Source organism: Dermacentor andersoni, chromosome 3, assembly GCF_023375885.2.
Source record: "Dermacentor andersoni chromosome 3, qqDerAnde1_hic_scaffold, whole genome shotgun sequence".
In the NCBI taxonomy this organism is placed as follows: domain Eukaryota; kingdom Metazoa; phylum Arthropoda; class Arachnida; order Ixodida; family Ixodidae; genus Dermacentor; species Dermacentor andersoni.
This window is the reverse complement of record NC_092816.1, coordinates 168,228,259-168,240,898: the sequence shown is the minus strand read 5'-3', so window position 1 is coordinate 168,240,898 and position 12,640 is coordinate 168,228,259. Positions and strand designations below refer to the sequence as shown.

General features: G+C 48.5%; 13 non-coding genes across 13 annotated transcripts; all 13 read right to left on the bottom strand.

The window, feature by feature from the left end:
- Positions 1-1,434: 1,434 nt before the first annotated feature.
- Positions 1,435-1,506, bottom strand: TRNAA-UGC (transfer RNA alanine (anticodon UGC)). The gene has a single exon. It is a non-coding gene; the product is annotated as a tRNA-Ala (tRNA).
- A 5,176-nt stretch (positions 1,507-6,682) lies between these two features.
- TRNAA-UGC (transfer RNA alanine (anticodon UGC)) lies at positions 6,683-6,754 on the bottom strand. The gene has a single exon. It is a non-coding gene; the product is annotated as a tRNA-Ala (tRNA).
- Positions 6,755-7,016: 262 nt separating this feature from the next.
- TRNAA-UGC (transfer RNA alanine (anticodon UGC)) lies at positions 7,017-7,088 on the bottom strand. Its single transcript has one exon. It is a non-coding gene; the product is annotated as a tRNA-Ala (tRNA).
- Positions 7,089-7,686: 598 nt separating this feature from the next.
- TRNAA-UGC (transfer RNA alanine (anticodon UGC)) lies at positions 7,687-7,758 on the bottom strand. The gene has a single exon. It is a non-coding gene; the product is annotated as a tRNA-Ala (tRNA).
- A 261-nt stretch (positions 7,759-8,019) lies between these two features.
- Positions 8,020-8,091, bottom strand: TRNAA-UGC (transfer RNA alanine (anticodon UGC)). The gene has a single exon. It is a non-coding gene; the product is annotated as a tRNA-Ala (tRNA).
- Positions 8,092-8,353: 262 nt separating this feature from the next.
- Positions 8,354-8,425, bottom strand: TRNAA-UGC (transfer RNA alanine (anticodon UGC)). The gene has a single exon. It is a non-coding gene; the product is annotated as a tRNA-Ala (tRNA).
- Positions 8,426-9,023: 598 nt separating this feature from the next.
- Positions 9,024-9,095, bottom strand: TRNAA-UGC (transfer RNA alanine (anticodon UGC)). Its single transcript has one exon. It is a non-coding gene; the product is annotated as a tRNA-Ala (tRNA).
- A 598-nt stretch (positions 9,096-9,693) lies between these two features.
- TRNAA-UGC (transfer RNA alanine (anticodon UGC)) lies at positions 9,694-9,765 on the bottom strand. Its single transcript has one exon. It is a non-coding gene; the product is annotated as a tRNA-Ala (tRNA).
- A 261-nt stretch (positions 9,766-10,026) lies between these two features.
- Positions 10,027-10,098, bottom strand: TRNAA-UGC (transfer RNA alanine (anticodon UGC)). The gene has a single exon. It is a non-coding gene; the product is annotated as a tRNA-Ala (tRNA).
- Positions 10,099-10,360: 262 nt separating this feature from the next.
- TRNAA-UGC (transfer RNA alanine (anticodon UGC)) lies at positions 10,361-10,432 on the bottom strand. The gene has a single exon. It is a non-coding gene; the product is annotated as a tRNA-Ala (tRNA).
- A 262-nt stretch (positions 10,433-10,694) lies between these two features.
- TRNAA-UGC (transfer RNA alanine (anticodon UGC)) lies at positions 10,695-10,766 on the bottom strand. The gene has a single exon. It is a non-coding gene; the product is annotated as a tRNA-Ala (tRNA).
- A 601-nt stretch (positions 10,767-11,367) lies between these two features.
- TRNAA-UGC (transfer RNA alanine (anticodon UGC)) lies at positions 11,368-11,443 on the bottom strand. The gene has a single exon. It is a non-coding gene; the product is annotated as a tRNA-Ala (tRNA).
- A 262-nt stretch (positions 11,444-11,705) lies between these two features.
- On the bottom strand, positions 11,706-11,777 carry TRNAA-UGC (transfer RNA alanine (anticodon UGC)). Its single transcript has one exon. It is a non-coding gene; the product is annotated as a tRNA-Ala (tRNA).
- Between the last annotated feature and the right edge of the window lie 863 nt (positions 11,778-12,640).

The window sequence follows — 12,640 nt, the reverse complement described above, 5'->3', positions numbered from 1 at the left end:
GCCGGGTAGCGTCTTAGCTGGCGGCGCCTCGGAGTCACCGCTGGCCTTTCCGTCCACTTTCTCCTCCTGCTGCAGGGACCTCTTCACCGGTGCCGAGACGCTTTCGACGCGGGCGCTAGCAGGGGTCGCGTTGTCGTTTTCCGCTGCCTCCGTAGTATCTGTAGCCGGCTGGCGGCTCTCATTTTCTGTCTGGGTCACCCTGACGCTGATTAGTGCGGTTTCTGGCTCGTCGGGAGGAGGGACATTATTCGGTCCTCCTTTAGTCGGCGTCGTCGTCCCGCTCGCTTCTGCCACCGCATTGCCGCTTCCAGCTCCCTTGGCCGCATCCTCGGCCTCGGTCACGTCCATCATGTGGTCTGATGTCAACGGCTCGCTCTCCGCCGACCCCGCGGCTGCTGCGTATGAACGTACACAGTCCGTGTCGTTGTGTCCGAAAAGCCTGCACCGGGAGCAACGGGGAACCTTACATTCTCGACGAACGTGACCAGAGCCCCGGCAGCGCAGGCACTGCATGGGGCGACCTGGGGCTACGACCAGCGCAAGCTCGCCGGCGACGCGGATCTGGTGGGGCAGGTCGTCGACTTTCAGTCTAGCCTTCAGCTGCAGCAGCACAGCTCGGGTCGTCGAGCCCTTGTCGGAAACGCCATCCACCCGCCAGCGCTCCCGGGTTACTTCCGTGACTTTGCCAAAGGAAGCCAGCGCAGTCTTTACGTCTTCATCATCCACACCATGAAGAAGCCAGTGAAGACGAAGCTTCACCTGCTGTTCTTTAGGGTCGATGACCAGGCAGCGACGCCCCTTGACCTGAAGCTCCTTCAGTGCAGCCAGCTTTTGGGCCATCTCGGCTGTCTTCATCGTCACAGCCCATACGTGGTTGATTTGGTACGCTCCAAGGGCGACGACGCCAGAGAGCATACCAAGAGCTTGAAGCGCGTCCCGAAAATCCTCTACGCGAAACGGGCGAACACGAGTGTCGCCGTGCAAAAAAACTGTGTTTAACACGATGCGTCCTGTAGGTAGACGAGGCAAAATAATCTGGTAGTCCTTATCTTCCGATGTCGAAAGCCTGTTGCCGCGGCTAACAGCCGCATAAGCCGCTCCACTGGAGCTCATGATCCCGCGATCCGTTCAGCTCGGGAGCCGGAAGCAGAATGACTCTGAGCTATACCCCCGAATTACATTTAAACGGGAATATTACGCACTTCATGTAGTATTGTAATAGAATCTTATGAAAAATTGAGCAGTTTTGATCCAATCACGTGCGTTATGGCTTGAAGCGCTAAGACCTACACTTACTACTATGTGGCGGCGGAGGAAGTCAGTGCTCGGAAGGCGATTCCTCCAGTGCGCATTGCGTGCTATTATGTGCGCAGTGCCAAATAATTAGTTGATCGTTTTCACTATTATATCAAAATAATAATTACGCAGCACACGTAGAGGTACCGGGGATCGAACCCGGGGCTCCTCGCATGCAAAGCGAGCGCTCTACCTCTGAGCTATACCCCCTTTTTTTTTTTTTCTTTATTGCCAATCCTCGACATGTCACCACAACACACATTCCTTAAATGATATAAACAAAGACCAAAGAAGCAAAAACGAATGAATACACAAACGGAACAAAGAACAGTAATATTTACATTCGTTGCCGTCCGCTACTGTGGCACGACGTTGTCGGATTAAAATTCCTTTAGTGCTGTAAGGGGTTCAACCCTCGACAGCCACTCAGGAACAGGCTGTTGCAACTTCTGCACTTCCACATACCGTTGCATGCATTCCCGGAAGTATACACGCGCTGGTCGGGCATCCGGGTCACAATGGTAGCCCGCCATTCTTGCGCGCCATAAACAGTGGAGGCCCGTAAGCATGATGACGTCGTACGGGAAACCTTCGTCGTCATATACTGGCAGAAACCTGATTCCGTGGGGATCTATAGGTAGCTCTTTTTTTAGAGTCCTTTGTAACACGTCCCAGAAAAAAACCCCTTCCCAACAGTGGATGAAGACATGATCTATGCTTTCTGCTTTTTTACATATAAGGCAGTGGGTTCCCCATGGCATGTAGAACCCACGTTGTTCAAGAAAGATTTTAACAGGTAGAGTACCGGTGTGTAATTTAAAGAAGAACGATTTAGTGGCTGGTTGAACTGGCATCTTCTTCACCCTTTTCAATACATCTAGGCCTGGGCCTCCACTGTACAGGGCTCTGTACATGGGTACCAGCAATACACTGTCACATAAATCACGATATAACGTTTTCCGTTTTACACTCCACAAATATGCACTAGAAAAACGAACACGCAAAAAGGAAACACTCTGAATTATTTCCCTAAAGAAACCACGAACTGGTCCTGGCATTATTTCGGTGCCTACAACGAATTCGGGAAGTGATCTTGACAACCTCATTTGGATAGCGGTGCGTAGAAATGGGTCATTTGTGTCTCGAAAAAAGAAGAACCTGTTTACTAGTTGACGCAAGAAGAGGTGCGCCAACCCCAGACCACCATCCTTCACGCGCCGAAAGAGATTATCTCGGCTACATCGCTCCCAGCTCGATGCCCACACGAAAACAGCGAACACGCGGTGCAGTTTCTGCACATTAATCCGAGAGCACTGTAGGACCTGCATTACGTACCAGATCTTTGTTACGAGAAACATGTTGCACGCTGTTGCTTTCGCGAACATTGACAGGTGACCGGCGTTCCATCGGTCGGCTTTTTCTTTTATTTCTTTTGTCCGCTCCTTCCAGTACTCGCTACTGTCCTTGTAGGCATCAAGGGGTGCGCCAAGGTACTTAACTGGCGTCGTGACCCAGGTGACGTTCGAAAAGTGGTCTGGGGTGGACGCCCATCCCCCGTGCCAAAACCCCAAACATTTCTGCCAGTTCACGAAGCTATTAGTGGCATTACCAAACAGTCTGACGATACTCACAGCGTTCAATACACTTTGCGTATCTTTACAACATACGGCCACATCGTCAGCATATGCCAATAACTTCACCTCTGCTGCTTGGAGGCAAAATCCCTTAATGTATTCATTTTCAATGATGGCCTGACATAGCGTTTCTATGTAAACACAAAACAGGAGTGGGCTGAGTGGACAACCCTGGCGAACGGAGCGCTTCACGTTAATGGGGGCCCCCAGCCTTTGATTAATTATAAGTCTTGTATAGCAACTCCGGTACGCCATGGTCACCCCCTCAGTGATTATGTGGCCAAAATTAACATGTTCAAGGATGGTGAGCAATATCTCGTGAGAAACGCAATCAAACGCTTTCTCCAAGTCAAGCTGGAGGATCGCTACTGCATCACACATGGCATCACAACACTCCAGCACACACTTCAACTTGTGAATGTTAGTGAAGATTGTTCTTCCGCGAATGCCACACGTTTGGTGTGGGCCGACTACTTCCTTAATGACTGACTGCATACGCCATGCCAGCACCTTCATCAGTATTTTGTAGTCACAGTTAGTAAGCGCTATGGGTCTATAGGAGGAAAGTTGCTTGAGCTTCTCGGTCTCTTCTGTTTTAGGTATTAGTACTGTATGGGACTGGCCGAAAGATGGTGGAAATATTTTCATTTGGTATGCTTCATTGAAAATTGCGGTCAAGATAGGAGCTAGGTGGCTTTTGAACGATTTGTACCAAGCGGCACAAAGACCGTCTGGACCTGGTGACTTGCCAGGGTTCAGGTCTTCGATGGCCTTTATCACTTCCTGTTCAGTTATTTGTCCTTCCAACGTTTCTTTAACGTCACTCGACAGCTGTGGCATTCGCTGCAAAAATAAGTCCTTGAAACTTTGCATGTTGACGGGCCTGAATGCGAAAAGCTTTTGGAAATGTTCAAAGAAGGCACGCCCTATATTCTTCGTATCAGTTACTACCAGCCCGTTATATTCGATGGCCTCAATCTGTTTGCGTCTGGAGTGCTTTTTTTCTAATCCCAGTGCTCTTTTCGAAGGCATTTCCCCGCATGCTAGTCTTTCTGCTCTCGCGCGCACGAGCGCACCTCGATAACGCTCTTCATCGAAAACCTCGAGCTTTTTCTTAATAGCACGCATATCTTCTTGATAAGCTCCGGGTTGCATGCATTCGAGCGTCACGAATTTTTCCAGTAATGTTTTTAAATCCCTTTCTCTTGCCTTCTCTTCATATCGTAGTACGCTACTTCTTTCAATTGCCTTGATTTTAATAGTTTGTTTCGACAGCTCCCATTCCTCGCCCAATTTCATAGAACTGTCTTTTCCAAAAGAATTCAGAGCATTCACTACCGTCTCGTTAAAAGTATCGTCCCGTAGAAGCTCAGCATTCATTTTCCACAGTTCCCAGACGAATTCGTTTCGTTCTTTTTTGCGGCCCACCCTGCATTTTACCAGGCAGTGGTCAGAAAAGGATACGGCAGTAACTGCATAGCACTGGCATTTTTCTACTAAATGATATGACAGGTAGATACGGTCTAATCGTGCATGACTTGTTCCCTGGAAGTGGGTGTACTTCACTTCTCGGTCAGCCCCGAAACACTGAGCGATATCCTCTAATTCAAATTCATGTATGATCTGCGCCATGATATCGCTGCTTTTGTCGTAAATTACGCGTCGCGTAGACCTGTCTTCGATGTTCAATACACAATTGAAGTCCCCAACACAGGCTATCGTTTTGTGCACAGACAAGTGGTGCCTCAAGTTCAAAAATAAATTTACCCTTTCTTGCATCGTATTAGGCGCATAAATGCACAGCACGCGCCATTGGACATCGCAATAGCTGAAATCACAAACGACAAGTCGACCGGAAGAGCACGAGAAGTAACCGTCTATAACCAGGCCTGGAAGCTTCCTCACGAACAAGACACACCCCGCCGAAGTCCCTAAGGCGTGGCTCACTACCGTATAGTAGTTGTACGTGAACCTTTGCACCATGCTCCCGGTCTCCTCCTCGCCGTCTACCTTGGTTTCTTGCACTGCTAAAACGTCGAGGTCGTGGTCCACTAGCAGTCGATACACCTGACTCTGTTTCCTTTTGGCGGCCAGACCTCGAACGTTTAGCGTGCCGAGGCTAAGCGACGGGTTGGTAGCCATTACTGATTTAAACGGGAGGGGAGAAGGCCCGGAGCATGGTGCTCACCTTAACGTCTAGCTGACCGCTAGACGCCTCCGTGGCCATCCGGTGGCCGTCGTCCGAGTTCGTCTTTGGTCGGCTTCGGGGTGAGCCTACGGTCAGCCTCCAGGTTAGGCTTAGGCTTGAGGGTGGAGCGCCTGCCGGGTAGCGTCTTAGCTGGCGGCGCCTCGGAGTCACCGCTGGCCTTTCCGTCCACTTTCTCCTCCTGCTGCAGGGACCTCTTCACCGGTGCCGAGACGCTTTCGACGCGGGCGCTAGCAGGGGTCGCGTTGTCGTTTTCCGCTGCCTCCGTAGTATCTGTAGCCGGCTGGCGGCTCTCATTTTCTGTCTGGGTCACCCTGACGCTGATTAGTGCGGTTTCTGGCTCGTCGGGAGGAGGGACATTATTCGGTCCTCCTTTAGTCGGCGTCGTCGTCCCGCTCGCTTCTGCCACCGCATTGCCGCTTCCAGCTCCCTTGGCCGCATCCTCGGCCTCGGTCACGTCCATCATGTGGTCTGATGTCAACGGCTCGCTCTCCGCCGACCCCGCGGCTGCTGCGTATGAACGTACACAGTCCGTGTCGTTGTGTCCGAAAAGCCTGCACCGGGAGCAACGGGGAACCTTACATTCTCGACGAACGTGACCAGAGCCCCGGCAGCGCAGGCACTGCATGGGGCGACCTGGGGCTACGACCAGCGCAAGCTCGCCGGCGACGCGGATCTGGTGGGGCAGGTCGTCGACTTTCAGTCCAGCCTTCAGCTGCAGCAGCACAGCTCGGGTCGTCGAGCCCTTGTCGGAAACGCCATCCACCCGCCAGCGCTCCCGGGTTACTTCCGTGACTTTGCCAAAGGAAGCCAGCGCAGTCTTTACGTCTTCATCATCCACACCATGAAGAAGCCAGTGAAGACGAAGCTTCACCTGCTGTTCTTTAGGGTCGATGACCAGGCAGCGACGCCCCTTGACCTGAAGCTCCTTCAGTGCAGCCAGCTTTTGGGCCATCTCGGCTGTCTTCATCGTCACAGCCCATACGTGGTTGATTTGGTACGCTCCAAGGGCGACGACGCCAGAGAGCATACCAAGAGCTTGAAGCGCGTCCCGAAAATCCTCTACGCGAAACGGGCGAACACGAGTGTCGCCGTGCAAAAAAACTGTGTTTAACACGATGCGTCCTGTAGGTAGACGAGGCAAAATAATCTGGTAGTCCTTATCTTCCGATGTCGAAAGCCTGTTGCCGCGGCTAACAGCCGCATAAGCCGCTCCACTGGAGCTCATGATCCCGCGATCCGTTCAGCTCGGGAGCCGGAAGCAGAATGCTGAGCTATACCCCCGAATTACATTTAAACGGGAATATTACGCACTTCATGTAGTATTGTAATAGAATCTTATGAAAAATTGAGCAGTTTTGATCCAATCACGTGCGTTATGGCTTGAAGCGCTAAGACCTACACTTACTACTATGTGGCGGCGGAGGAAGTCAGTGCTCGGAAGGCGATTCCTCCAGTGCGCATTGCGTGCTATTATGTGCGCAGTGCCAAATAATTAGTTCATCGTTTTCACTATTATATCAAAATAATAATTACGCAGCACACGTAGAGGTACCGGGGATCGAACCCGGGGCTTCTCGCATGCAAAGCGAGCGCTCTACCTCTGAGCTATACCCCCGAATTACATTTAAACGGGAATATTACGCACTTCATGTAGTATTGTAATAGAATCTTATGAAAAATTGAGCAGTTTTGATCCAATCACGTGCGTTATGGCTTGAAGCGCTAAGGCCTACACTTACTACTATGTGGCGGCGGAGGAAGTCAGTGCTCGGAAGGCGATTCCTCCAGTGCGCACTGCGTGCTATTATGTGCGCAGTGCCAAATAATTAGTTCATCGTTTTCACTATTATATCAAAATAATAATTACGCAGCACACGTGGAGGTACCGGGGATCGAACCCGGGGCTTCTCGCATGCAAAGCGAGCGCTCTACCTCTGAGCTATACCCCCGAATTACATTTAAACGGGAATATTACGCACTTGATGTAGTATTGTAATAGAATCGTATGAGAAATTGAGCAGTTTTGATCCAATCACGTGCGTTATGGCTTGAAGCGCTAAGACCTACACTTACTACTATGTGGCGGCGGAGGAAGTCAGTGCTCGGAAGGCGATTCCTCCAGTGCGCATTGCGTGCTATTATGTGCGCAGTGCCAAATAATTAGTTCATCGTTTTCACTATTGTATAAAAAAATAAAAATTACGCAGCACACGTCGAGGTACCGGGGATCGAACCCGGGGCTTCTGGCAAGCAAAGCGAGCGCTCTACCTCTGAGCTATACCCCCGAATTACATTTAAACGGGAATATTACGCACTTCATGTAGTATTGTAATAGAATCGTATGAGAAATTGAGCAGTTTTGATCCAATCACGTGCGTTATGGCTTGAAGCGCTAAGACCTACACTTACTACTATGTGGCGGCGGAGGAAGTCAGTGCTCGGAAGGCGATTCCTCCAGTTCGCATTGCGTGCTATTATGTGCGCAGTGCCAAATAATTTGTTCATCGTTTTCACTATTATATCAATATAATAATTACGCAGCACACGTGCAGGTACCGGGGATCGAACCCGTGGCTTCTCGCATGCAAAGCGAGCGCTCTACCTCTGAGCTATACCCCCGAATTACATTTAAACGGGAATATTACGCACTTGATGTAGTATTGTAATAGAATCTTATGAAAAATTGAGCAGTTTTGATCCAATCACGTGCGTTTGGCTTGAAGCGCTAAGACCTACACTTACTACTATGTGGCGGCGGAGGAAGTCAGTGCTCGGAAGGCGATTCCTCCAGTTCGCATTGCGTGCTATTATGTGCGCAGTGCCAAATAATTAGTTCATCGTTTTCACTATTATATCAATATAATAATTACGCAGCACACGTGGAGGTACCGGGGATCGAACCCGTGGCTTCTCGCATGCAAAGTGAGCGCTCTACCTCTGAGCTATACCCCCGAATTACATTTAAACGGGAATATTACGCACTTGATGTAGTATTGTAATAGAATCGTATGAAAAATTGAGCAGTTTTGATCCAATCACGTGCGTTATGGCTTGAAGCGCTAAGGCCTACACTTACTACTATGTGGCGGCGGAGGAAGTCAGTGCTCGGAAGGCGATTCCTCCAGTTCGCATTGCGTGCTATTGTGTGCGCAGTGCCAAATAATTAGTTCATCGTTTTCACTATTATATCAATATAATAATTACGCAGCACACGTGGAGGTACCGGGGATCGAACCCGTGGCTTCTCGCATGCAAAGCGAGCGCTCTACCTCTGAGCTATACCCCCGAATTACATTTAAACGGGAATATTACGCACTTGATGTAGTATTGTAATAGAATCTTATGAAAAATTGAGCAGTTTTGATCCAATCACGTGCGTTTGGCTTGAAGCGCTAAGGCCTACACTTACTACTATGTGGCGGCGGAGGAAGTCAGTGCTCGGAAGGCGATTCCTCCAGTGCGCATTGCGTGCTATTATGTGCGCAGTGCCAAATAATTAGTTCATCGTTTTCACTATTATATAAAAATAATAAAAATGACGCAGCCAACGTGGAAGTACCGGCGATCGAACCCGGGGCTTCTGGCAAGCAAAGCGAGCGCTCTACCTCTGAGCTATACCCCCGAATTACGTTTAAACGGGAATATTACGGACTTCATGTAGTATTGTAATAGAATCGTATGAGAAATTGAGCAGTTTTGATCCAATCACGTGCGTTATGGCTTGAAGCGCTAAGACCTACACTTACTACTATGTGGCGGCGGAGGAAGTCAGTGCTCGGAAGGCGATTCCTCCAGTGCGCATTGCGTGCTAATATGTGCGCAGTGCCAAATAATTAGTTCATCGTTTTCACTATTATATGAAAATAATAATTACGCAGCACACGTGGAGGTACCGGGGATCGAACCCGGGGCTTCTCGCATGCAAAGCGAGCGCTCTACCTCTGAGCTATACCCCCGAACTACATTTAAACGGGAATATTACGCACTTTATGTAGTATTGTAATAGAATCGTATGAAAAATTGAGCAGTTTTGATCTAATCACGTGCGTTTGGCTTGAAGCGCTAAGGCCTACACTTACTACTATGTGGCGGCGGAGGAAGTCAGTGCTCGGAAGGCGATTCCTCCAGTGCGCATTGCGTGCTATTATGTGCGCAGTGCCAAATAATTAGTTCATCGTTTTCACTATTATATAAAAATAATAAAAATGACGCAGCCAACGTGGAAGTACCGGCGATCGAACCCGGGGCTTCTGGCAAGCAAAGCGAGCGCTCTACCTCTGAGCTATACCCCCGAATTACACTTAAACGGGAATATTACGCACTTCATGTAGTATTGTAATAGAATCGTATGAGAAATTGAGCAGTTTTGATCCAATCACGTGCGTTATGGCTTGAAGCGCTAAGACCTACACTTACTACTATGTGGCGGCGGAGGAAGTCAGTGCTCGGAAGGCGATTCCTCCAGTTCGCATTGCGTGCTATTATGTGCGCAGTGCCAAATAATTTGTTCATCGTTTTCACTATTATATCAATATAATAATTACGCAGCACACGTGCAGGTACCGGGGATCGAACCCGTGGCTTCTCGCATGCAAAGCGAGCGCTCTACCTCTGAGCTATACCCCCGAATTACATTTAAACGGGAATATTACGCACTTGATGTAGTATTGTAATAGAACCTTATGAAAAATTGAGCAGTTTTGATCCAATCACGTGCGTTTGGCTTGAAGCGCTAAGACCTACACTTACTACTATGTGGCGGCGGAGGAAGTCAGTGCTCGGAAGGCGATTCCTCCAGTTCGCATTGCGTGCTATTATGTGCGCAGTGCCAAATAATTAGTTCATCGTTTTCACTATTATATCAATATAATAATTACGCAGCACACGTGGAGGTACCGGGGATCGAACCCGTGGCTTCTCGCATGCAAAGTGAGCGCTCTACCTCTGAGCTATACCCCCGAATTACATTTAAACGGGAATATTACGCACTTGATGTAGTATTGTAATAGAATCGTATGAAAAATTGAGCAGTTTTGATCCAATCACGTGCGTTATGGCTTGAAGCGCTAAGGCCTACACTTACTACTATGTGGCGGCGGAGGAAGTCAGTGCTCGGAAGGCGATTCCTCCAGTTCCCATTGCGTGCTATTGTGTGCGCAGTGCCAAATAATTAGTTCATCGTTTTCACTATTATATCAATATAATAATTACGCAGCACACGTGGAGGTACCGGGGATCGAACCCGTGGCTTCTCGCATGCAAAGCGAGCGCTCTACCTCTGAGCTATACCCCCGAATTGCATTTAAACGGGAATATTACGCACTTGATGTAGTATTGTAATAGAATCGTATGAAAAATTGAGCAGTTTTGATCCAATCACGTGCGTTATGGCTTGAAGCGCTAAGGCCTACACTTACTACTATGTGGCGGCGGAGGAAGTCAGTGCTCGGAAGGCGATTCCTCCAGTTCGCATTGCGTGCTATTGTGTGCGCAGTGCCAAATAATTAGTTCATCGTTTTCACTATTATATCAATATAATAATTACGCAGCACACGTGGAGGTACCGGGGATCGAACCCGTGGCTTCTCGCATGCAAAGCGAGCGCTCTACCTCTGAGCTATACCCCCGAATTACATTTAAACGGGAATATTACGCACTTGATGTAGTATTGTAATAGAATCTTATGAAAAATTGAGCAGTTTTGATCCAATCACGTGCGTTTGGCTTGAAGCGCTAAGGCCTACACTTACTACTATGTGGCGGCGGAGGAAGTCAGTGCTCGGAAGGCGATTCCTCCAGTGCGCATTGCGTGCTATTATGTGCGCAGTGCCAAATAATTAGTTCATCGTTTTCACTATTATATAAAAATAATAAAAATGACGCAGCCAACGTGGAAGTACCGGCGATCGAACCCGGGGCTTCTGGCAAGCAAAGCGAGCGCTCTACCTCTGAGCTATACCCCCGAATTACGTTTAAACGGGAATATTACGGACTTCATGTAGTATTGTAATAGAATCGTATGAAAAATTGAGCAGTTTTGATCTAATCACGTGCGTTATGGCTTGAAGCGCTAAGGCCTACACTTACTACTATGTGGCGGCGGAGGAAGTCAGTGCTCGGAAGGCGATTCCTCCAGTGCGCATTGCGTGCTATTATGTGCGCAGTGCCAAATAATTAGTTCATCGTTTTCACTATTATATAAAAATAATAAAAATTACGCACCACACGTGGAGGTACCGGGGATCGAACCCGGGGCTTCTCGCATGCAAAGCGAGCGAGCGCTCTACCTCTGAGCTATACCCCCGAATTACATTTAAACGGGAATATTACGCACTTCATGTAGTATTGTAATAGAATCGTATGAGAAATTGAGCAGTTTTGATCCAATCACGTGCGTTATGGCTTGAAGCGCTAAGACCTACACTTACTACTATGTGGCGGCGGAGGAAGTCAGTGCTCGGAAGGCGATTCCTCCAGTGCGCATTGCGTGGTATTATGTGCGCAGTGCCAAATAATTAGTTCATCGTTTTCACTATTATATCAATATAATAATTACGCAGCACACGTGGAGGTACCGGGGATCGAACCCGTGGCTTCTCGCATGCAAAGCGAGCGCTCTACCTCTGAGCTATACCCCCTTTTTTTTTTTTTTTTTTTCTTTATTGCCGTTTTGGACGCATAACACAAAGTAACATGATAAAACACTTCAGCCACACTTGGGCTGACGCGAGTGGTGCTAAAATCTTTTCAATTGGACTAATTCATCAAGTAGTGGTATCCACTCTGGTGGATCAGTCCGTGCCCTGAAACATTCTCGAAGATAAAGGACACTTTCGATGAAGTTTTCACGTGTGGTACCGGTATTTATGTCTGCATGTCGCACCTGCATTCGCGTTTTCCACAGACTGTGGAGGCCAAGGAGCATGATTAAGTCGTAGGGCACTTCTTCACTATCAACTGGTAAGTACCGGATGCCGTAAGGATTTAAAGGGAGTTCCTTTTTAATCGTCCTCTGAAGGACATCCCAGTAAAAAATTGGATCCCAACATTCTAGGAAGACATGTTCCACTGTCTCGGGCTTCCTGCATAACAAGCAGTTTGTTGTCCATGGCACGAATAGCCCTTTATCATGCAGCCAGGTTTTAACAGGCAGCGTACCGGAATGCAGTTTAAAAAAAAAGGTTTTGACAACTGGTCTAACGGGCATGTTCTTAATTCTTTTTAAAATATCTTGCCCTGGGCCTCCAAAGTGTGGTGTCCGATAAATGGGTACCGGGAACATCACGTCAACCAACGCTTTGTACAGCTTTTTCTTATTGACATTGCATAGGTACTCAGGGCTGAAACGTACTTCCAACATCTTGTACGACAGAACAACCTCGCGCAAGTATCCTGTCACGGCACCACACATGTTATCACAGGAGACCAGCCTTCCAGGGAGCAGTCTCTGTAGGCGTACTTGCATAACAGTTCTTAGAAAGGGATCACTTTGATCACGCAA